The sequence below is a fragment of the Artemia sp. Qi Xiang Cuo genome, chromosome 3 (assembly GCF_049724085.1).
Source record: "Artemia sp. Qi Xiang Cuo chromosome 3, ASM4972408v1, whole genome shotgun sequence".
Classification (NCBI taxonomy): domain Eukaryota; kingdom Metazoa; phylum Arthropoda; class Branchiopoda; order Anostraca; family Artemiidae; genus Artemia; species Artemia sp. Qi Xiang Cuo.
Window position 1 is genome coordinate 20,858,760 of NC_142796.1, and position 25,483 is coordinate 20,884,242.

Genomic DNA, 25,483 nt, shown 5'->3' on the forward strand with positions numbered 1-25,483 from the left:
TTGTCACAGTTACATTTTCTTGATTTTTCAAATATCATTTTGAATTTCTTTCGTTGAAAAGCGAGAGTTGGAATATTTCAGTAGTGTTTGCTTATGGTTTACATTGTCACAGTTACATTTTCTTGATTTTTCAAATTCATTTTGAATTTATTTAGTTGAAATGAAAGAGTTGGAATATTTCAGTAGTGTTTGGTTGTGGTTTACCTTGTCACAGTTACATTTTCTTGATTTTTCAAAGTTCATTTTGAATTTCTTTAGTTGAAATGCAAGATTTGGAATATTTCAGTACTGTTTGGTTGTGGTTTACATTGTCACAGTTACATTTTATTGATTTTTCAAAGTTCATTCTGAATTTCTTTCATTGACATGCAAGAGTTGGAATATTTCAGTAGTGTTTGGTTGTGGTTTACCTTGTCACAGTTACATTTTCTTGATTTTTCAAAGTTCATTTTGAATTTCTTTCGTTGAAATTCAAGAGTTGGAATATTTCAGTAGTGTATGGTTATGATATACCTTGTCACAGTTACATTTTCGTGATTTTTCAATGTTTATTTTGAATTTCTTTCGTTGAAATGCAAGAGTTGGAATATTTCAGTAGTGTTTGGTTGTGGTTTACCTTGTCACAGTTACATTTTCTTGATTTTTAAAAGTTAATATTGAATATATTTCTTTTAAATGAAAGATTTGTAATAATAAAGTAGTGTTATTTTGTGTTTTAAATTGTCAATGTTACAATATATATATATTTAAAATTTAATTTTGAATTTCATTCCTTGAAATGCAATAGTTGGAATATTTCAGGTGTGTTTTGTCGTGGTCTACCGTTTCAAATTAAATTTCTCTTGATTTTTCAAAGTACATTGGAATTTCATTCGTTTAAAAACAAGATTTTATATCTTTAAGCAGTGGTGTATCATTGTCTTACATATAACAGTTACAGTTTCATCATGTTTAATAGCTCATTTTGAATTTCTTTATTTGAATATAACTAGTAGGACTATTTCAGTAGAGTTTGGTTGTGGTTTACCTTGTCACAGTTACATTTTCTTGATTTTTCAAAGTTCATTTTGAATTTCATTCCTTGAAATGCAAGAGTTGGAATATTTCAGTAGTGCTTGGTTGTGGTTTACCTTGTCACAGTTACATTTTCATGATTTTTCAAAGTTCATTTTGAATTTCTTTCGTTGAAATGCAAGAGTTGGAATATTTCAGTAGAGTTCGGTTGTGGTTTAACTTGTCACAGTTACATTTTATTGATTTTTCAAAGTTCATTTTGAATTTCTTTCGGTGAAATGCAAGAGTTGGAATATTTCAGTAGTGTTTGGTTGTGGTTTACCTTGTCAAAGTTACATTTTTGTGATTTTTCAAAGTTCATTTTGAATTTCTTTCTTTGAAATTCAACAGTTGGAATATTTCAGTAGTGTCTGGCTATGGTTTACCTTGTCACAGTTACATTTTCTTGATTTTTCAAAGTTCTTTTTTAATTTCTTTCGTTGAAAAGCAACAGTTGTAATATTTCAGTAGTGTTTGGTTGTGGTTTACCTTGTCACAGTTACATTTTCTTGATTTTTCAAAGTTAATTTTAATTTCTATAGTTGAAATGCAAGAGTTGGAATATTTCAGTAGTGTCTGGTTATGGTTTACCTTGTCACAGTTACATTCTCTTGATTTTTCAAAGTTCATTTTGAATTTCTTTCGTTGAAAGGCAAGAGTTGGAATATTTCAGAAGTGTTTGGTTGTGGTTTACCTTGTCACTGTTACATTTTCTTGATTTTTCAGAGCTCATTTTGAATTTCTTTCGTTGAAAAGCAAGAGTTGGAATATTTCAGTAGTGTATGCTTATGGTTTACCTTGTCAAAGTTAAATTTTCTTGATTTTTAAAATTTAAATTTTATTTATTTAATTTTAAATCCAGTGTTTGAATAAGTAATTATTTTTTTGTTATTGTTTAACTTTTCGCAGTTACATTTTCTGGATTTTTCAAAGTTCATTTTGAATTTCTTTCGTTGAAATGCAAGAGTTGGAATATTTCAGTAGTGTTTGGTTATGGTTTACCTTATCACAGTTACATTTTCTTGATTTTTCAAATTCATATTGAATTTCTATCGTTGAAATGCAATAGTTGGAATATTTCAGTAGTGTTTGGTTGTCGTTTACCATGTCACAGTTACATTTTCTTGATTTTTCAAACTTCATTTTGAATTTCTTTCGTTGAAATGCAAGAGTTGGAATATTTCAGTAGTGTTTGGTTGTGGTGTACCTTGTCACAGTTACATTTTCATGATTTTTCAAAGCTCATTTTGAATTTCTTTCGTTGAAAAGCAAGAGTTGTACTATTTAAGTAGTGTTTGATTGTTGATTACATTTTCACATTTGATTTTTATTTATTTTACAAATATAATTTTAAATTATTTATTTTTAAATAAATTTTTTTTAAAATTAAGAAGATTTTTGTTATTTTTTTAATTTTAAAATGTAAAAATAAGTTATTTTTAAAATTTAATTTATATTTTCTTTCGTTGAAATGCAAGAGTTGGAATATTTCAGTAGTTTTTGGTTATGGTTTACCTTATCACAGTTACATTTTCTTGATTTTTCAAATTCATATTGAATTTCTATCGTTGAAATGCAAAAGTTGGAATATTTCAGTAGTGTTTGGTTGTCGTTTACCATGTCATAGTTACATTTTCTTGATTTTTCAAACTTCATTTTGAATTTCTTTCGTTGAAATGCAAGAGTTGGAATATTTCAGTAGAGGTTGGTTGTGGTTTAACTTCTCACAGTTACATTTTCTTGATTTTTCAAAGTTCATTTTGAATTTCTTTCGGTGAAACGCAAGAGTTGGAATATTTCAGTAGTGTTTGGTTGTGCTTTACCTTGTCAAAGTTACATTTTCGTGATTTTTCAAAGTTCATTTTGAATTTCTTTCGTTGAAATGCAAGAGTTTGAATATTTCAGTAGTGTTTGGTTATGGTTTACCTTGTCACAGTTACATTTTCTTGATTTTTCAAAGTTCATTTTGAATTTTTTTCGTTGAAATGAAAGACTTGAAATATTTTAGAAGTGGTTGATTGTGGTTTACATTGTCACAGTTACATTTTCTTGATTTTTCAAAGTTCATTTGAATTTCTTTCGTTGAAATGCAAGAGATGGAATATTTCATTAGTGTCTGGTTATGGTTTACCTTGTCACAGTTACATGCTCTTGTTTTTTCAAAGTTCATTTTGAATTTCTTTCGTTGAAATGCAAGAGTTGGACTATTTCAGAAGTGTGTGGTTGTGGTTTACCTTGTCTCAGTGACATTTTCGTGTTTTTTTAAAGTTTGTTTTGAATTTCTTTCGTGGAAATGCAATGGTTAGATTATTTAAGTAGTTTTTGATCGTATTTTACATAGTCACAGTTAGATATACGAGATTTCTAAAAGATCATTTAGAATTTCTTTCGTTGAAATGCAAGAGTTGGACTATTTCAGTAGTGTTTGGTTTTGGTTTACCTTGTCAAAGTTACATTTTCTTGATTTTTCAAAGTTCATTTTGAATTTCTTTCGTTGAAATGCAAGAGTTGAAATATTTCAGTAGTTTTTGGTTATGGTTTACCTTATCACAGTTACATTTTCTTGATTTTTCAAATTCATATTGAATTTCTATCGTTGAAATGCAAAAGTTGGAATATTTCAGTAGTGTTTGGTTGTCGTTTACCATGTCACAGTTACTTTTTCTTTATTTTCAAACTTAATTGAGAATTTCTTTCGTTTAAATGCAAGAGTTGGAATATTTCAGTAGTGTCTGGTTTTGGTTTACCTTGTCACAGTTACATTTTCATGATTTTTCAAAGCTCATTTTGAATTTCTTTCGTTGAAAAGCAAGAGTTGGAATATTTCAGTAGTGTTTGCTTATGGCTTACCTTGTCACAGTTACATTTTCTTGATTTTTCAAAGTATATTTGAATTTATTTCGTTGAAATGCAAGAGTTGGAATATTTCAGTTGTGTTTGGTTGTGGTTTACCTTGTCAAAGTTACATTTTCAGGATTTTTCTAATTCTTTTTGAATTTCTTTCTTTGAAATGCAAGAGATGGAATATTTCAGTAGTGTTTGGTTATGATTTACCTTATCACAGTTACATTTTCCTGATTTTTTCAAATTCATATTGAATTTATATCGTTGAAATGCAAAAGTTGGAATATTTCAGTACTGTTTGGTTGTCGTTTACCATGTCACAGTTACGTAGCCTACGTACGCACGCGTGCGTAGGCTAACCTAGCCTAACCTATCTTAACCTAACCTAACTTAATTTAACCTAAACTGACCTAATCATAGTCCTAACGTTTTATATGTCTTTCACATAACCTAAGCTAACCTATTTGAAGTGTGCATGGTCTAACCTAACCTAATCTAACCTCACTTAATCTAGTCTAACCTAAACGTTCTCACCGGACAGGGTTAGGTTAACTTATCATGAGTACTCATGATAAGCACATTTGTGTACATATGTATACATATGTGTACATGTGACAAGGTAAACCACAACCAAACACTAGTGAAATATTCCAACTCTTGCATTTCAACGAAAGAAATTCAAAATGAACTTTAAAAAATCAAGAAAATGTACCTATGACAAAGGTAAACCACAACCAAACACTACTGAAATATTCCAACTCTTGCATTTCAATGAAAGAAATTCAAAATGAAGTTTGAAAATTCAAGAAAATGTAACGTAGACAAGGTTAACCACAACCAAACACTACTGAAATATTCCAACTTTTGCATTTCAACGATAGAAATTCAATATGAATTTGAAAAATCAAGAAAATTTAACTGTGATAAGGTAAACCATAACCAAACACTACTGAAATATTACAACTCTTGCATTTCAACTAAAGAAATTCAAAATTAAATTTTAAAAATCAATAAAATTTAACTTTTAAAATTAAAAAAATAACAAAAAAATTATTAATTATTAAAAAAACTTATTTAAAACTAAATAATTAAAATATATAATATTAAAGTCAATAAAATTTAACTTTAACAAGGTTTCCCATAACCAAACACTACTGAAATAATCCAACTCTTGCTTTTCAACGAAAGAAATTCAAAATGAGCTTGGAAAAATCAAGAAAATGTAACTGTGACAAGGTAAACCACAACCAAACACTACTGATATATTCCAACTCTTTCATTTCAACGAAAGAAATTCAAAATAAACTTTGAAAAATCACGAAAATGTAACTGTGACAAGGTAAACAACGACCAAACACTACTGAAATATTCCAACTATTGCATTTCAACGAAAGAAATTCAAAATGAACTTTGAAAAATCAAGAAAATGTAACTGTGACAAGGTAAACCACAACCAAACACTTCTGAAATATTCCAACTCTTGCATTTCAACGAAGGAAATTCAAAATTAAATTTGAAAAATCAAGAGAATGTAACTGTGACAAGATAAACTATAACCACACTTTACTGAAATAGTCCAGCTTTTAAATTTCATTGATAGAAATTCAAAAGAACTTTGAAAATTCATAACCTGGAAATGTGAAAATCTCTAAACCCACCAACCACTTCTGAAATATTCCAATTTTTGAATTTCATTGAATGAAATTCAAATTGAACTTTGAAGAATCAAGAGAATGTAACTGTGACAAGGTAAACAATAGCCAGACACTACTGAAATATTTCAACTCTTTCATTTCTAAGAAATAAATTCAAAATGAACTTTTAAAAATCACGAAAATGTAACTGTGACAAGTTAAACCACAACCAAACACTACTGAAATATTACAAATCTTTCATTTCAAATAAAGAAATTCAAAACGAAATTTTAAAAATCACTAAATTTTTACTGTGACAATTTAAACAACAAAAAAACGCTTCTGTAATATTCAAACTCTTGAATTTCAAATAAAGAAATTCAAAATGAACTTTGAAAAATCAAGAAAATGTAACTTTGACAAGTTAAACCACCACCAACCACTACTGAAATATTCCAACTCTTGCATTTCAAGGAATGAAATTCAAAATGAACTTTGAAAAATCAAGAAAATGTAACTGTGACAAGGTAAACCATGACCAAACACTACTGAAATATTCCAACTCTTGCATTTCAACGAAAGAAATTCAAAATGAACTTTGAAAAATCAAGAAAAAGTAACTGTGACAAGGTAAACCACAACCAAACACTGATGAAATATTCCAACTCTTGCATTTCAAGGAAATAAAATCAAAATGAACTTTGAAAAATCAAGAAAATGTAACTGTGACAAGGTAAACCACAACCAAACACAACAGAAATATTCCAACTCTTGCATTTCAAGGAATGAAATTCAAAATGAACTTTGAAAAATCAAGAAAATGTAAGTGTGACAAGGTAAACCATAACCAAACACTACTGAAATATTCCAACTCTTTCATTTCAACGAAAGAAATTCAAAATGAACTTTGAAAAATCAAGAAAATGTAACTGTGACAAGGTAAACCAAAACCAAACACTGCTGAAATATTCCAACTCTTGCATTTCAACGAAAGAAATTCAAATGAACTTTTAAAAATCAAGAAAATGTAACTGTGACAAGGTAAACCACAACCAAACACTACTGAAATATTCCAACTCTTGCATTTCAAGGAATGAAATTCAAAATGAACTTTGAAAAATCAAGAAAATGTAAGTGTGACAAGGTAAACCACAACCAAACACTACTGAAATATTCCAACTCTTGAATTTCAACTAAAGAAATTCAAAATTAACTTTGAAAAATCACGAAAATGTAACTTTGACAAGGTAAACCACAACCAAACACTACTGGAATATTCCAACTCTTGCATTTCAACGAAAGAAATTCAAATGAACTTTGAAAAATCAAGAAAATGTAACTGTGACAATGTAAACCATAATCAAACACTATTGAAATATTACAACTCTTTCTTTTCAACGAAAAAAATTCAAAATGATCTTTTAAAAATCAAGAAAATGTAACTGTGACAAGGTAAAACACAACCAAACACTACTGAAATAGTCCAACTCTTGAATTTCAACGAAAGAAATTCAAAATGAACTTTGAAAAATCACGAAAATGTAACTGTGACAAGGTAAACCACAAGCAAACACTACTGAAATAATCCAACTCTTGCATTTCAACGAAAGAAATTCAAAATGAAGTTTGAAAAATCAATAAAATGTAACTGTGACAAGTTAAACCATAACCAAACACTACTGAAATATTCCAACTCTTGCATTTCAATGAAAGAAATTCAAAATGAACTTTGAAAAATAAAGAAAATGTAACTGTGACAAGGTAAACCATAACCAGACACTACTGAAATATTCCAACTCTTGCATTTCAACTAAAGAAATTAAAATGAACTTTTAAAAATCAAGAAAATGTAACTGTGACAAGGTAAACCAAAACCAAACTCTACTGAAATATTCCAACTCTTGCTTTTCAATGAAAGAAATTCAAAATGAACTTTGAAAAATCAAGAAAATGTAACTGTGACAAGGTAAACCACGACCAAACACTACTGAAATATTCCAACTCTTGCATTTCAGTGAAAGAAATTCAAAATGAACTTTGAAAAATCAAGAAAATGTAACTGTGACAAGGTAAACCACAACCAGAACACTACTGAAATAGACAAACTCTAGCAATACATAAAATCAAATTCAATATGAAAATAGAAAAATCAAGAAAATGTAACTGTGACGAGGTACACCAGAACCATACTCTGCTGAAATATTCTAACTCTTGCATTTCAACGAAAGAAATTCAAAATGAACTTTGAAAAATAATGAAAATGTAACTGTGACAAGGTAAACCACAACCAAACACTACTGAAATATTCCAACTCTTGCATTTCAATGAAATAAATTCAAAATGAACTTTGAAAAATCAAAAAATGTAACTGTGACAAGGTAAACCACAACCATACACTACTGAAATATTCCAACTCTTACATTTCAATGAAAGAAATTCAAAATCAACTTTGAAAAATCACGAAAATGTAACTGTGATAAGGTAAACCACAACCAAACACTACTGAAATATTCCAACTCTTGCATTTCAACGAAAGAAATTCAAACGAACTTTGAAAAATCAAGAAAATGTAACTGTGACAAGGTAAACCACAACCAAACGCTACTGAAATATTCCAACTCTTGCTTTTCAGAGAAAGAAATTCAAAATGAACTTTGAAAAATCAAGAAAATGTAACTGTGACAAGGTAAACCACAACCAAACACTACTGAAATATTCCAACTCTTGCATTTCAACGAAAGAAATTCAAAATGAACTTTGAAAAATCAAGATAATGTAACTGTGACAAGGCAAACCACACCCAAACACTACTGAAATAGTCCAACTCTTGCATTTCAACGAAAGAAATTCAAAATGAACAATGAAAAATCAAGAAAATGTAACTGTGACAAGGTATACCACAACCAAACACTACTGAAATATTCCAACTCTTGCATTTCAACGAAAGAGATTCAAAATGAACTTTGAAAAATCAAGAAAATGTAACTGTGACAAGGTAAACCACAACCAAACACTACTGAAATATTCCAACTCTTGCATTTCAATGAAAGAAATTCAAAATGAACTTTGAAAAATCAAGAAAATGTAACTGTGACAAGGTAAACCACAACCAAACACTACTGAAATATTCCAACTCTTGTATTTCAGTGAAAGAAATTCAAAATAAACTTTGAAAAATCAGGAAAATGTAACTGTGACAAGGTAAACCACAACCAAACACTACTGGAATATTCCAACTCTAGCATTTCAAAGAAATAAAATAAAAATTAACATAGAAAAATCAAGAAAATGTAACTGTGACATGGTAAATCACGACCAAACACTTCTGAAATATTCAAACTCTTGCATTTCAACGATAGAAATTCAAAATTAATTTTGAAAAATCAAGAAAATGTAACTGTGACAAGGTAAACCACAACCAAACACTACTGAAATATTCCAACTCTTGAATTTCAACGAAAGAAATTCAAAATGAACTTTGAAAAATCACGAAAATGTAACTGTGACAAGGTAAACAACGACCAAACACTACTGAAATAATCCAACTCTTGCATCTCAACGAAAGAAATTCAAAATGAACTTTGAAAAATCAAGAAAATGTAACTGTGACAATGTAAACCACAACCAAACACTTTTGAAATATTCCAACTTTTGCATTTCAACGATGAAATTCAAAATGAACTTTGAAAAATCAAGAAAATGTAACTGTGACAGGGTAAACCATAACCAAACACTACTGAAATATTCCAACTCTTGCATTTCAACGAAAGAAATTCAAATGAAATTTTGAAAATAAAGAAAATTTAACTGTTACAATCTAAAACACTATCAAACGCTACTTAAATATTCCATCACTTGCTTTTCAACGAAAGAAATTAAAAATGAACTTTGAAAATTCAAGAAAATGTAACTTTGGCAAGGTAAACCCTTACCAAACACTACTGAAATATTCCTACTCTATCATTTCAAAGAAATAAATTCAAAATTAACTTTTAAAAATAAAGAAAATGTAAATTTGAAAAGTTAAAACAAAACAAAAAGCAAATGAAATAGACAAAATCTGGAATTACAATGAAAGAAATTCAAAATGAACTTTGAAACATCAGGAAAATGTAACTTTGACAAGTTAAACCATAACCAAACGCTACTGAAATATTCCAACTCTTGCTTTTCAAAGATAGAAATTAAAAATGATTTTTGAAAAATCAAGAAAATGTAACTGTGACAAGGTAAGCCACGACCAAACACTACTGAAATATTCCAACTCTTGCATTTCAACAAAAGAAATTCAAAATGAACTTTGAAAAATCAAGAAAATGTAACTGTGATAAGGTAAACCACAACCAAACACTGCTGAAATATTCCAATTCTTGCATTTCAATGAAAGAAATTCAAAATGAATTTTGAACAATCAAGAAAATGTAACTGTGACAAGGTAAACCATAACCAAGCACTACTGAAATATTCCAACTCTTGCATTTCAAGGAAAGAAATTCAAAATGAACTTTGAAAAATCAAGAAAATGTAACTGTGACAAGGTAAACCACAACCAAACACTACTGAAATATTCCAACTCTTGCATTTCAACGAAAGAAATTCAAAATGAACTTTGAAAAATCAAGAAAATGTAACTGTGACAAGGTAAACCACAACCAAACACTACTGAAATATTCCAACTCTTGCATTTCAACGAAAGAAATTCAAAATGAACATTGAAAAATCAAGAAAATGTAACTGTGACAAGGTATATCATAACCATACACTACTGAAATATTCCAACTCTTGCATTTCAAAGAAAGAAATTCAAAATGAACTTTGAAAAATCAAGAAAATGTAACTGTGACAAGTTAAACCACACCCAAACACTACTGAAATATTCCAACTCTTGCATTTCAATGAAAGAAATTCAAAATGAACTTTTGAAAAATCAATAAAATGTAACTGTGACAATGTAAACCACAACCAAACACTACTGAAATATTCCAACTCTTGCATTTCAACGAAAGAAATTCAAAATGAAGTTTGAAAAATCAGGCCTTTGGGGTGTCGGGGGACCTTTTTGGGGGGGAGGGGCCAGGGGGAAGGGTCGTTCTGTGTCTCAATGCACAAAAAAAATATAAAAAAATGGGGAAGGGAAGGGGAGGGTAGGAGGGGAGGAGGGGAGGGGGAGGAGGGGGAGTGGATGGGTAGGAGGGGGAGGGGAGGGGATGGGGAGGGGATGTGAAGGAGGGGGGGAGATGGAGGGAGAGGGAGGGGGCCCTTTGGGGACCAAAGGGGGGGGGGTGGAGGGGCTCTTTGGGGCCCGGTGGGTCTGGGGGACCCTTGAGGGCCGGGTAGCCCTTTGGGAGCCCAGTGGACCTTTGAGGACCGGTGGCCTCCTTCGGGGTTGGGTTGGGGGGATTAGAACCCTTTGGGGTTGGGGTAGGGGGATCGGGACCCTTTGGGAGCTTGGGGGACCGTTGGGGACCGGGGCTTCCTTCGGGGTTGGGGTAGAGGGATTGGAACCCTTTGGATCGGGGTAGGGGGATCGGAACCCTTTGGGTTGTGGTAGAGGACCTCACAACACTGTTCAAATGGAACTTATGTATTATAACGACCACAGAGTTTTACCCTCAAATTCTCTTCTAAAATCATCCTTTAAATCACCTTTTAAAATGTCTCCAACTGTTTCACCGAAATAATTCCATAAGCTGTCTAAAACCGTTTTGCCCAAATAATCCCCTAAAAGTAATTTCTGTGTGTTCCTTTTGTTTTTTGGCATCTCTGTGCTTTCACATTTCAAATTTCTAGGAAACCCTTTCCTACGTTAATCTCTTCATCTCATAAATTTTCCTAGCTAAACTATTAAGGTTTCGTTAGAATATCAATTTATCTCTCCGACTTAAAGCTCGGTGAAGCCGTATTTAAAAATAGAATTTCTATCTCTTTAGACTCCCGCATAATTCCAAGATAACAAGTGATGTCATTTATAATTCCTGACACTAAAGATCAATGAAGCCCTATTTAAAAATAGAATATTAATTTTTCTCTCTGACCTAAAGAACGTTTATCCCTCAGACCTAAGATTAAAGAAGCCATAATGTTTCTTAATTCCCCCTTCGTGAATCAATAATTTCCCCGCCGATTATGTAAATCAAGCCATAATGTTTCTTAATTCCCCCTTCGTGAATCAATAATTTCCCCGCCGATTATGTAAATCAAGTTCTCAGGTTAGGTACGCCTAAAGATCAAAGAAACCATAATGTTTCTTAATTCCCCCTTCGTGAATCAATAATTTCCCCGCCGATTATGTAAATCAAGTTCTCAGGTTGGGTTAGCCTAAAGATAAAAGAAACAATAATGTTTCTTAATTCCCCCTTCGTGAATCAATAATTTCCCCTAGCGATTATGTAAATCAAGTTCTCAGGTTAGGTTCGCCTAAAGATCAAAGAAACCCTAATGTCTCTTAATTCCCCCTTCGTGAATCAATAATTTCCCCGCCGATTATGTAAATCAAGTTATCAGGTTAGGTTCGCCTAAAGATCAAAGAAACCATAATGTTTCTTAATTCCCCCTTCGTGAATCAATAATTTCCCCGCCGATTATGTAAATCAAGTTCTCAGGTTAGGTTCGCCTAACAATCTCATAACATTCACGTCGAGCATGTCCATTCTCACTGACAACGAACAGACGTAAATCATCCATAACCATCCATGAAAAACATCAAATAAATCGATCAACACACATAACCATCCATGAAAACAGACATAAATGTGAGAAAGTTCCTGTTTTTTCATTCTCACTGACAAAAACCATAAATCATCCATAGCCATCCATGAAAACAGACATGAATTGCTGTTGACATCCATAAATGTGAGAAAGCTCCTGTTTTTTCATTCTCACTGACAAAAACCATAAAAACAGACATAAATGTGAGAAAGTTCCTGTTTTTTCATTCTCACTGACAAAAAACCATAAAAACAGACATAAATGTGAGAAAGTTCCTGTTATTCAAATTCTCACTGACAAAAACCATAAATCATCCATAACCATCCATGAAAAACATCAAATAAATCGAACAACACACATAACCATCCAAGAAAACAGACATAAATGTGAAAAAATTCCTGTTTTTCCAAGTGAGAAAATTCCTGTTTTTTCATTCTCACTGACAAAAACCATAAACCACGTGATTCGTACGGGGCTGGTACCCCCCTTTCTACTAACGCATCCAATCAAAATTTTGAGATAGCCATTTTGTTCAGCGTAGTTGATTTCCAAATAGAAAATACGTTTTTGAGGAGGACACTCCCCCAGAACCTTCAGGGCAAGGGTTTACTGTAAAAACCTAAAGCCTTCTGCGTCATTGGCGCTTCATTGAAAACGAATTACTCGTAAATTACAAATTTATTCTTTTCCAGTTCTTACGGCATTGAAAATGAAAATAAAAATTACAGTGAGAAAAAATTTTTGAGATGATGGATATGTCAACAATTAATATCATGATATGTCTAATATTCAATTTGATTTGGTTTATACTTTCCAAGACTGTTCAAGACTCATAAAGTTTTGCCATTTTTTTAACTGTGCCATTTTTATAAATAACCTTGTTAGTTTGTTATGAAAACATTCATAATAGAAGCATTCATATGGCTTCTAGGCATTTTTATTTGAGCGGAAAACTGCACCTCAAACTTTGTGGAACATGCATTTTCTTGCATGAAACACCAAAGTATAATAAAATGTCAAGTTTCAGAGTGTTCCACCACTCGCAAGCAAGTGCCATTGGTATTTTTGAATCCACATGGTCAATTTAGAGAGTAAAGGGTAGGCTAATTCTCGTAGCAGCCCCATTCCGTCGTGGTATGGTTGACATTTTCAACACCTGGCGTCCGGACTATCATATAATCTACCAAGCATACAACTACCCCAAATCAGTATCAATAAATAAATGAAACCCAAAACAAACAAAAATTAAAATAAATATTAGAGTCAAACTCAAAACGAGCATAAATTAATGTGAGTAGGATTCAAAACCCCTATGCTTTCTAAAAGCGAGAATATAATTTGTACCTTACTGAAAAGAAATTCAAATGAGTTTACTGAAAAAAATGTGCATTGTCAATTTAATATACATATGCTGATATTTATTCCCTAAAATCTTAATTAATTTTTGATTTCTTAAGGTTACAAACGTGAAAATATTTCAAAGAATTGTTTTCAGTTAAGTGCCAATGACGCAGTAGGTTTTAGGCTTCTGCAGTGAGACGATACCCAAACTCTTGTTTGTAGTTATGTTTATTCAGTTTAAACTTGATTTGCATATTCAATTTAAGTTTCACTCGTTTTAAGATTTATTTATTCATTTACATTAATATATACTGTATGTTTGTTCGCATTGATTGTTTATTTAATTTCTGTTCGTTTTAAGTTTGTTTTATACTTTAATAGCAAAATATTTATTTTCGTTTTAAGCTTGATTTTCATATTCAATCTAAGCATTACTCGCTTTAAGATGTATTAATTCATTTATATTATTACTTGTTGTGTGTTTTTTGCTATGATTTTTTATTTAATTTCTGTTCGTTTTGGGTTTCATTTATTCTTTAATAGTAATTTCTGGTCGTTTTGAGTTTGAATTTTAACAGGTATTTGTATCTCCTGAGCTTAAGTTTAAAATAGCCTTTACTTTTTCTTTGAAAAACTTATTTTTCGGAAAGTTTTTTTTAATTAATTTCTTAAAAAATTATAACTATGTACTAACTGTTATCCATATCATGGTCATTGAAAAACTACTGAGAGCCTTATAAACTGTTCTTATGTTTTGCGCAAGCTACTTATGGAGTTTTCTGCTCCCAATAATTATGCTGTTTTCGGGAGGTCGGTTTCGTGTTCTCAGTAAAGCACTAGTTTTACGATTCTTCAGATACTGGAAAATATTACGAACAAGTTTATTTGAGCTAACTTGGGTATCAATAAGGCTATCCCTTGGGAAATTTAATGGTTAGATATACTTTTTTTCAAACACAGATCAATATTTTTATTAATAAAACAAATTTAAACCGGTTTCCTACAGCAGACTTTCTTCCATGGGAACGCTCAATTTCAAAGTTTATCACAACGATTATTTTATAAAATAAACGTTGTTCATATCAAAATAATAAAATAAACTAAAATTTTATAATATTATTAAAATAATATATTATTAACTATATATTATATTATATATTATAATATATTATATTATTGATATATTATAAATAAATATTATTAAAATAATAAAATAAAATAAAATGTTCATATAAAATAAACGTTGTTCAATAAATTGCTTCAACACTGTATTTACAAAAATGCTTTTTACAGAAGTTCTTACTCCTAACATAACACTGCTCTTGTTTAGTGCAGAATTTTCAACATTATTCCGAAAAATCGCTCTTCTTTGGAACTAATAAAAAATAAGTCTTCAATAAAAGTAAAGAATGGCATTAAAAACTGAAACGAGCAGAAAATATAATGTCTTTCTCAGGGGAGTCCCATTAACACTCTTGCAATTTCAGCTTATTGAAAGGCAATGGGTAAATAAAATACTCTTGATTATTGTAAAGTTTGGCGAGTACTTTCCTGAAATCATTTTAAAATACAACAAATGTAGCCGGTTGGTAATTACAATTGCTTTACTTACCGATCCCATTTCGATAGATTTGAGCTGATCTAAACATTTAATAAACTTCTATTGTTGTTTTCTATCTTTTCAATCCATTCTTTTAAATGTATAGAAAACCCGCTAGTTAAACAGAACTATCAATTTAAACTATTCATTTGTTTTCAGCTTTGATTTGTGTTTGGCATCTTATATAGTTAGGGATTAATGATTATCCCTATTAGCTCTTAATTTTGTATGAATTGTGTATATTATTAGTTAAGTTATTTAAACAGAACTATCAATTTAAACATTTATTTTCAGCTTTGATTTATGTTTGACGTCTTATATAATTAGGGGTTAATGATCATCACTATTAGCTCTTAATTTTGTATGAATTGTGTATATTATTAGTTAAGTTATTTAAACAGAACTATCAATTTAAACATTTATTTTCAGCTTTGATTTATGTTTGACGTCTTATATAGTTAGGGATTAATGATTATCACTATTAGCTCTTAATTTTGTATGAATTGTGTATATTATTAGTTAAGTTATTTAAACAGAACTATCAATTTAAACATTTATTTTCAGCTTTGATTTATGTTTGACGTCTTATATAGTTAGGGATTAATGATTATCACTATTAGCTCTTAATTTTGTATGAATTGTGTATATTATTAGTTAAGTTATTTAAACAGAACTTTCAATTTAAATATTTATTTTCAGCTTTGATTTATGTTTGACGTCTTATATAATTAGGGGTTAATGATCATCACTATTAACTCTTAATTTTGTATGAATTGTGTATATTATTAGTTAAGTTATTTAAACAGAACTATCAATTTAAATATTTATTTTCAGCTTTGATTTATGTTTGACTTGTTATATAATTAGGGGTTAATGATCATCACTATTAGCTCTTAATTTTGTATGAATTGTGTATATTATTAGTTAAGTTATTTAAACAGAACTATCAATTTAAACATTTATTTTCAGCTTTGATTTATGTTTGACGTCTTATATAATTAGGGGTTAATGATCATCACTATTAACTCTTAATTTTGTATGAATTGTGTATATTATTAGTTAAGTTATTTAAACAGAACTATCAATTTAAAAATTTATTTTCAGCTTTGATTTATGTTTGACTTGTTATATAATTAGGGGTTAATGATCATCACTATTAGCTCTTAATTTTGTATGAATTGTGTATATTATTAGTTAAGTTATTTAAACAGAACTATCAATTTAAATATTTATTTTCAGCTTTGATTTATGTTTGACGTCTTATATAATTAGGGGTTAATGATCATCACTATTAACTCTTAATTTTGTATAAATTGTGCATATTTTTACAGGTGACAACGAGGTAGAAAGACTTTTGCAAATGTGAGGCTGTGGTTCTTCGATTAGCCGGTTGGCTGTTATAATTTCTATCTGATAACATTTTTGCCATATTTAGGCCAATATTGTTGTTTTGCCCTCTGAATTGCCACTTTTCTGTTCTGTGACGTGGTACTTTTCGTTACATAGACTAAGAATGAATGGCGAAAAGAAAAAGTGAAAATAAAAAGAGAAAATAAACATGTGTCGGATACTAATGTCGAGGAAAATTTACAAAATTTCACATTTTTGAGACAGAGGCTTGAAACATTCCCTTTAATGTTTTCCCGGCAAATCCAATTTGATGTAATTTTATAGTAGAGCAGTACTATTATTTTCGTTGTTTTTTCATCGTGATCAACGGCTTGTGGAACTGTAAAGGTAAGAGATGTATATTCCAAACTTTGTTTCGGTATTGGGCTCGTAAAGCCAACAGAAAAAGCTCAACAGTTTTAAAGTTCCGTCGGTATAAGCCTTCTAATGATATTTTATGACCATTGGCTTGTGCGATTATTCATGGTGAAAAGAGAGAATGAAACCAAAAAGAGAAGATAAACATGCATCGGTTACAATTCACCAAAAAAAAAAAAAAAAATTTCATATTTTGTAGACAGAGGTTTGAAACATTCCTCTCAATTTTTTCGGGAAAATTCAATGTGATGTAATTTTGCTGTAGAGCGGTACTACTTTTTTAATTGTTTTTTTCATCGTGATCGTCGGTGTGTGGAACGGTAATGGTCAGAGATATATATTCGAAACTTTGTCCCGGTATGGGTTCGTAAAATGAATAAAGAATTATTTCTTTGAAGATTTTTTTTTTTTCGGGTAAAATATTGAAATAATGTCAAATCCTTTGAAATTACTCAGGATTTAAACCCCTTTTAGTAGATTTGAAGCTCTTCATGACCTCGCTTCCTTCCTAGTCAACACATATTTTTAGACGTCTCTTCAAGACCGCCTGTAGTTCCTCTTGGTATCGGATCAAAATATAAATGGCTATTTTATTTAAAGTGGTTGGAAGGACCAACAATTAAGTCTCAACATGGAAATAACTAATGCAGTCCCAGAGGTAAGGGCCCCGAGTGACTGAAACGTCCTGTTCTTCGCAGATACACATTTGCAATTGAAAGGCAGCTTTACTCCACCTTGTCAACCTACTGAAACCCATTGGCCATTCAAAACAACATAAGGAATTTAAAATCCTATAGTCCCTTCTACTGCCTACATTCTAGTAGAAAGGTAGGTAAGTTGCATCCTATTTGAACCAGAAACGGCCCAAAATTTTCAATTTGATTGCAAACCCAAGCTGCAGATAGACTTGATCCAAAGTGCCCTTAGGCTCTGATTCGGTGCAAAAAAAACAAATCCTGACCCGGCTCAAAATTGAGCCGGCTCGATGCGCTCGATGCGACATGAATTAGGCTGCTCGATGCGATTGAGCCGACTGATGCGCAGGTACAGAACACTTTTGGCAAATATCTCTAAGAATAATAGACTCAAATATTTTAAAAGAAGTGCTAGAATCGGTTATAGGCCGATACAATCGACAATCATCGAGATGTTTTTTCCCTTTTTTGGGGTATAGGCGTAATCTGGCCAGTACAAAACTGTTGAGACAAAATACCAGAAGAAACAGACATTTGAAAAAGTAACGAAAGATGCTGCAACAAAAGATCACTACAATGTTCGAAGTGTTTAGCAGATATTAAATCAGCACCAGCAGAAGATTTCTATAAATTTATACTCTGCCCGGTGGTGTAAAATCCCGACTCGGTGTAAAAAGGAGCCAAGCCCTTGCTCAGTGTAAAAAAAAGTAAACTCAAGCTGTAGACAGGCTTGGTACTAAATTAGCTAATTTGTATCAAACAGTTCGTGGTAACGAACTGTAAGTAAGGAGCGACCCGGCTCAATGGTAACCGAAACTCTAGAAAACGGGTTTTTGATACCAATAGATATATCAAAAGAATCAGATTTCAATGCTGATTTCAAATATATAATGTTCATCAAGTTTAGTGCAACCCATCAAAAGTTACGCGCCTGAGAAAATTTGCTTGAATTTTGAAAAAAGGGAGAAAGATCCCCTAAAATTTATAGAACTTTAATGAACATCACACCATCATATTCAGAGTATCAAAGAACCCTACTGTAGAGGTTTTAAGCTCCTATCTACAAAAGTGTGGACTTTTCCATTTTTTGCCAGAAGAAAGATCACGGATGCGTGTTTATTTGTTTGTTTGTTTTTTGTTTTGTTTTTCCCAGGGGTGATCGTATCGAACCAGAGGTCCTAGAATATCGCGGGAGGGCTCATTCGAACGGAAATTAAAAGATCTAGTGCCCTTTTTAAGTGACCAAAAAAATGGAGGGCAACTAGGCCCCCTCCCACGCTCATTTTTTCCCCAAAGTCACCCGATAAAAATTTTGAGATAGCCATTTTGTTCAACATGGTCGAAAATATGATAAAAATGTCTTTTAGGATGACTTGATAGTAGAGATGACCCTATTGATCCCGTACGAACCAAGTGGCTTATGGTTTTCCAGTGAGAATGAAAAAACAGGAATTTTCTCACTTGAAAAACCATGAATTTTGTCACATTTATGGTTGTTTTCATGGATGGATATGTGTGTTGTTCGATTTATTTGATGTTTTTCTTGGATGTCAACATCAAATTATGGATTTTTTATGGTTTTTGTCAGTGAGAATTTGAAAAAACAGTAACTTTGTCACATTTATGGATGTCATCAGCAATTCATGTCTGTTCCATGGTTTTCTCAGTGATAATGAAAAAACAGGAATTTGCCAAATGTTATGACATTCCCGGAAACAGTTAGATCACGTGTTTCCTTCTCAGCCAATCAGCGAGTCAGATACATCCTCCCTCTCAGCCAATCAGAGGGCTGCTTACATATTAGCGGCGGTGTGAATATAAGGAACGGGTTTTTTGCTATAGTTTTATTAGTCTGTGAATAGAATTCAAAGGAGTGAGAAGAAGAACAGTTTTGACTTTACTCATTTGGATATATATTTGTGTTGATGGCGATGAGTGGAATGTTTACAGTATTAGAAGTTGATAGTGGAGTTGATGATAATAGTACAAGTGCACCAAACATTGCGATGGAAATCACGAAAGGATCGCGGATTTGTCTGGAATGGGATGCAGCATATGCAAGACCTGTAATATCCTTGAGAAAATTTAAAATGGTGGATCTATTATGTTTCGCTTATAAAGCTGAGCTAGCCTAGGTTAAGGGACTTCTATGTTCTTGTATTAAATTGGTGAAACATGTCGATTACAATAAACTCTCTCACTCGTATAACATGATTTACTTTTTAGGACTAACAAATCAGGATTAGTCCGGAGTCAGCAGTCAGAGTGAAAGGATTGAAAAATGAATAAATGTGAGAAAGAGAGAATTAGATCAAATCTAGTGTTTATGAAAAAACATTTGATTTTGGATGATGATTTTCTCGAGTTATCTCTTAAACGCAGGATATTCTCTTGTCAGGGAACACTTGACAATATAATGAGGAGTGATTCTCCCCATTGGACTATTGTATGAAACTTTTAAAATGTGATTCAATTGCTTATACTCAATTTATTGATATATTAATTGGAACAAGGCAGAATCATATTGTGGATATACTTTTGAAAACATTGCCAATGGATTCAATGTAGATGGCTCCCCCATCATTCGAAAGAGGTAACGTCACAAAGCTACTCCTCTCTCCCCAATTTCCCTCTCGTTGAATTTATCGAACGAAGAAGATCAGTTTCGTGTTAGCTGTGAGTGAGTTGACATCGGAAACCGAAAAATGTTCTATATATGTCCATTGTGCATGTACACTCGTGGCAGTTGGAATCAATGTGAGAATTGTACAAGTATTGATGTCTAGAGTGAAAAGTGTAAATTATGTAATCCTTGTAAATTACATAGAGGCTATGCAGTACAAATTAAAGGATGTAATTCATGTCTTGAGGAGGTGTGTGACTCTCATCCTAGAGGGCACCTTTGCTCCAATTGTCACTATGATAAATGTGATCAGTGGGAGAATACTTACCCCGCTATGATTGGAAAGAATCCCAAACGTGTTTTCAGTTTATTTCTACGACATTGGTATCGTCGCGGATTTAAATTATTCTGGGAAGACGAATCTGGTCTACGATTCAACTGTTGGGGTAACAAGACAATTTGGTTTCTACGTCATCGTTGTGATGACACTACCTACTATGACTATAAACCTAGTGATTTTTATTTGGAAGTTACTGAATGTGATTCATCATTTGAAAACACTTCATGTGATATTTCTTCAAATAGACAGATTGAAACTCGATAATTTCAAAATATGAATGCAAATAGTATTAATTACTATACACAAAGATATGACAAGAGTGAAGTTACATTATACCGTAGAAAATGTGACCCTGACTTTGTAGACAATCAAGATCAATATACAGTGAATACAAATGATTTACCGGCATTAGTGGTTCGTGACAGTTGCCTATACATCAAAGATGTAGTAATCTAAAGCGTATATTGAAAGACCTTGTTATATATATATACATTTTATTAACAAACAATTTCACATACATTTTTTAAGAACTTTACTCTTAGGGCACTAAAATCAATACTATATAGGTCTGAGAGGATATTTTCCACTAGAAAGTCATTCAGACGGGGATTGCCAACATAAATGTGGAGAAACTGCTTGTAAGTATTGCCACGACATCGGAACATAAAATATAGTAGCGCATGGAAGCCGAAGCTTTTAGTCGTTAGATCCTGAACCCTCTTCCTATTTTGAATAATAGTTTTCCCACTGCTCTCAATATAGTTGCTGATGTGGGGTGTGTAGAATGTATAGGGTAGCCCAAGAGGATCAAAAATTCAATCGTCTTCATTGTTTGAAAGATGCACAACCAATGACCCGTCAGCAGAGTCGACGGACTGCTATTAACAATAATCAAGGTATTGTTGACACGTTGAATTTTTTCAAGAAAGTCCGAGGGCAGACAATAGGATTTGTACTGGGACATGTAGATGTCCATATTAAATACATTGATTATTTGACTGGTGTTCATGGTGCCAAGTCTAGTAGAACACTGCCTTCGGGAGTGATTTCCCAATAGGTTTCATATTGATTTAGTGAGATTAGTGCAAGACTCTCAGCCAATGAGTCGGCAAATGTACACTCTAAACGTATACTCCCCGTACGTACGATACTCATATCCTGTGTACCAGACAAATTCAGTATAATGATACCATGTGGTTTAGCAAATATATCTACGGTTATACCATTTTCAAATAGCTGTAAGTCGTGATATAGGGTTTGCAGGATCAGCTCGTACAAGATTCTATAGGATTTGTCAAAAGATAGAGTGTAGAGCGGGATGCCGTTTACTTTGCACACAAGAGATGAAAGTCCAACCCTCTCGACTTTATTTGGACATTCAGTCCATGATCCAAGTGCACTGGCACTCTTTACAACGGCCAAAGCCATTTTTGACGGAATTTAACCATTGATAAAGGATGAGTCAGTGAAGGTGCGTGACGCCATGGCTATATGACGTTGATTGGTGATTGTATGTGGAACAAGTAGTTTAATGTTGTTACCATTGGCTCTCAGTTTTTCCACGGCCAAAGCAACTGAACTCATGACCTGTTGTTTGCGTACATGAAGTATTGCCGAGGTGAGGAAGAGACTTACATCGGGATTGGCAGCAAGTTCTTTTCTCAATATAAAATTGGATGGTGCAAGCGTCAATTTTATATCCACTTTAACATTGGGCGGCAGCCATTGGGGTATATTAAATATTTCATGATATATTTTTCCAAATAGATGTAATTCACTTGTTGTAGCGTTTTTAAGTGCATCTGTACTATCAGTATTAGTAATATATTCATATCCATTGGAGGCGCCTCTCAAGTCCTTGTATGACTTGGGTGTCATCAGCATGAATTGCATATAGCTTGTATAATTTGAGAGAGTGGTGCTTCTGCTCACCAGCGTGCCGTTGATGTAGACACTAATTTGACGAAATAAATTATGTAATATACAATTTTCATAGGATATCCCATCGCCCCAAATCGGCATTGTATTATCGGATTTCCGGACTTTCATTTGTAAATCTATAAATGTGGACGATAAATCTATGAAGTAGTCTTCATTAGAATAAATTTGAAAGTGGATATTATCGGAGAGGGGTTGTTGTGGATAAAATTGTTCATAGCATCCATGATTGACACTCACATCAACATTTTCGGCATTGAATAGATACAATGAGGTGGTGATTGAAGTCTGAGAATCCTTATGTGGTAGGTAGGACATTTTAGGAGAAGAAATCTATTTTCGATCTGACAATTTTATTCCAGGGGCTTCTGGTTACAGCACGTGTCGACTTTTTTCCTTCTTTTCTTTGACAAAAGGGATGTCTTACGTTTCCGACCTGAGCGGAGACTGATGAGGGATGTGGTGTTTCTTGACCTTTTTAAACCTTTACCATTTTGTTTTAATTTCTCGCCAAGGGTTCGCGCACTGGACCTAAGATTTTCCGAAGCATTTTTTTAAAATCCTTGCCAGAACCCCAATCGTATAGTGTAGAGGATACAAAATCTGTCGCAGCCGATACAAGATATGTTCTAGCCCGTGTTAGTCAAGAAAGAAACAGCTTAGCAGACAAGCTTCCAAGACCATATCCATACATTGACGAGTGACCCTTGTAATAGTCAATTCCATTGCCCTGTTGTCTTGGGCCAAGAGTATTAACATAGCAGTCAATATCAGGACAAGTGAATACCACTTTTTTATTAGACATCTTGCTGTTGAACGATGGGTCGAAAATGGCATGTAATCACAGCCAAACCCTTTGAAATTGCTATGAGATCAACCAATTTGGTTCTTAATGCTAACTGACAGAGTTCCAAATAGCAAGTGTTTACAGGGATATACTAAAACTTCTTTATATTGTAATGATGAATATATTCATGATTAGTATTTCATTCAAGAACTAGTGGGAGGGGACAGTTGGTAGCGACGACCCAGGATTTTCTCAGAAAGGTAGCATAGAGAAATACACAATTGTCTTTGGAGAAGGCAGGTGGATAGTCAGCAAAAATGAAATTAGTATTTCTCGCACTTTTACCATTGATTATATTGAGCTTAAAGCCAAGAACGTCCTTTAGATTATCATTGAGAATAACCTTTTCATTGGCAACGGGTGAACTAATGTAGTACTTGCCTTCCTCCTTTGAAAAGTTGAAATGAAAAGCTCCTTTTTTACGAGCGGAAATTCTTTTATTGATAGTACGACATAAATCATTCATGCAGGTGAGCTCCTCGTAGGGCAATTCAATATATGGATAATCCATCCAAGTGATTTTTTTAATTTGTTCTTGATCACCTGGTGGTGGCGGCCAATCATAGGGTCTAATTTTTATTTAATATTTACGATCCTTTCTCAGGAGGTCGTAGGTATTTTTGAGAATACAGTCGACAAGAGCCACTTCATACTTTCCGTCGAATTTGATGGTGGGGGAGAGTTTCGTCCAAAAATCACTTGTTCTATTCAGATCATTGTAGAGAGGATCAGAAACATTGGACATGAAAGTCACATAGAAATCATTGGGCATTGTCAATATCTTCAGCACTGACCCAAGAATCAAAATCTGAGTTGTATCCTAGCCAGCGAACAAGCAACTGTTTCTTACCGTGGCGTGTACGACTCTTTAATATCTTTTCAATTTGATACATTTCACTAGTGTTTCTAACTTTTTGCAGTTCATATTCATAAAAACCGCCGAGAACCTTGTCATCTTTGGTGTCTCGCAGTCGATAAGTTATGGGTATGGTGTCCAGGATTTTGGACACTTTAAAAAGTTCAGTGCTCCATAAATATTCCCTTTTCAAAAATATTGGTGGTTCTATTAATTCGAACAGTATCACCAACATTGAATTTCTTCTTCTTTTCTTCTCTCATTGCCATTGGAGTATTGCTTTAGAAAAGCATCAAATGTATTTTCACTATAGTGAACATCCCTTGGTGTAGAGTTGGACAGAGATCGATGGGGTCGTTGATTATAAATCAAAAATATTTTATATAAATAATTAATAAAATCCGAAGTATTTTTCAATGTTAAATATATTTAAAATAATATAAGAATGGTTATTATTAATCGTTCAGCCAATGCAGCTTTTATCGGACTGTGACTATGATAAAGTGTTGTATTATATTTCAAAGAACCTTTTGCACATGGGGATTAACAAATTCACTGCCACGATCCGATTGAATTTTTCTATATGAATCCTGTTCTAGAATACTTCAATGGCCCGAGTACTTAACACCTCTCTTGACCGTAGTGGAATGGCATAGGCATAGCGACTAAAGACACTGATTGCCACTAGAATATATTTGTAGGGCGCATTGTGACGTTGTTGAAGTGCGTCTAGAGTTAAAGATCCGTTTGCATTATATGCAGAGGGAAAAAGGCTTTAGTTTGTCGATATTGTTTACTGCGAAGCCTGTGATTTCGATGCAGTGTAACTCGATTCATTTTCTAGATATCTTTTGCATTTTTCAATGTGGTGGTGCCGGAGAAGCTTTGAAAGCGTTTTGGGAGAACTTAAACTTCGCTTCGCCAATATTTTCATAGACACCTTCAAAACTTCATCCATTTTGAGCGTAAACACGTAGTTTAATGTCCATTCCCCTTTTGCACACTGGCGGGCGAATCAATTCGTCCTCCAGTGTGCAAAAGGGGAGTGGACATTACACTACGTGTCTATGTTCAAAATGGATGGAGTTCTGAAAGGTGTCTATGAAAATATTGGTGAGGTGGGAAGTCTAAGTACCCCCAAAACTCTTTCTAATGCTGTCACTAGCACCACATTGAAACAAACAAAAAAATCTCTAGAAAATGAACCGAGTTACACACTGCATCGGAATCAAAGGCT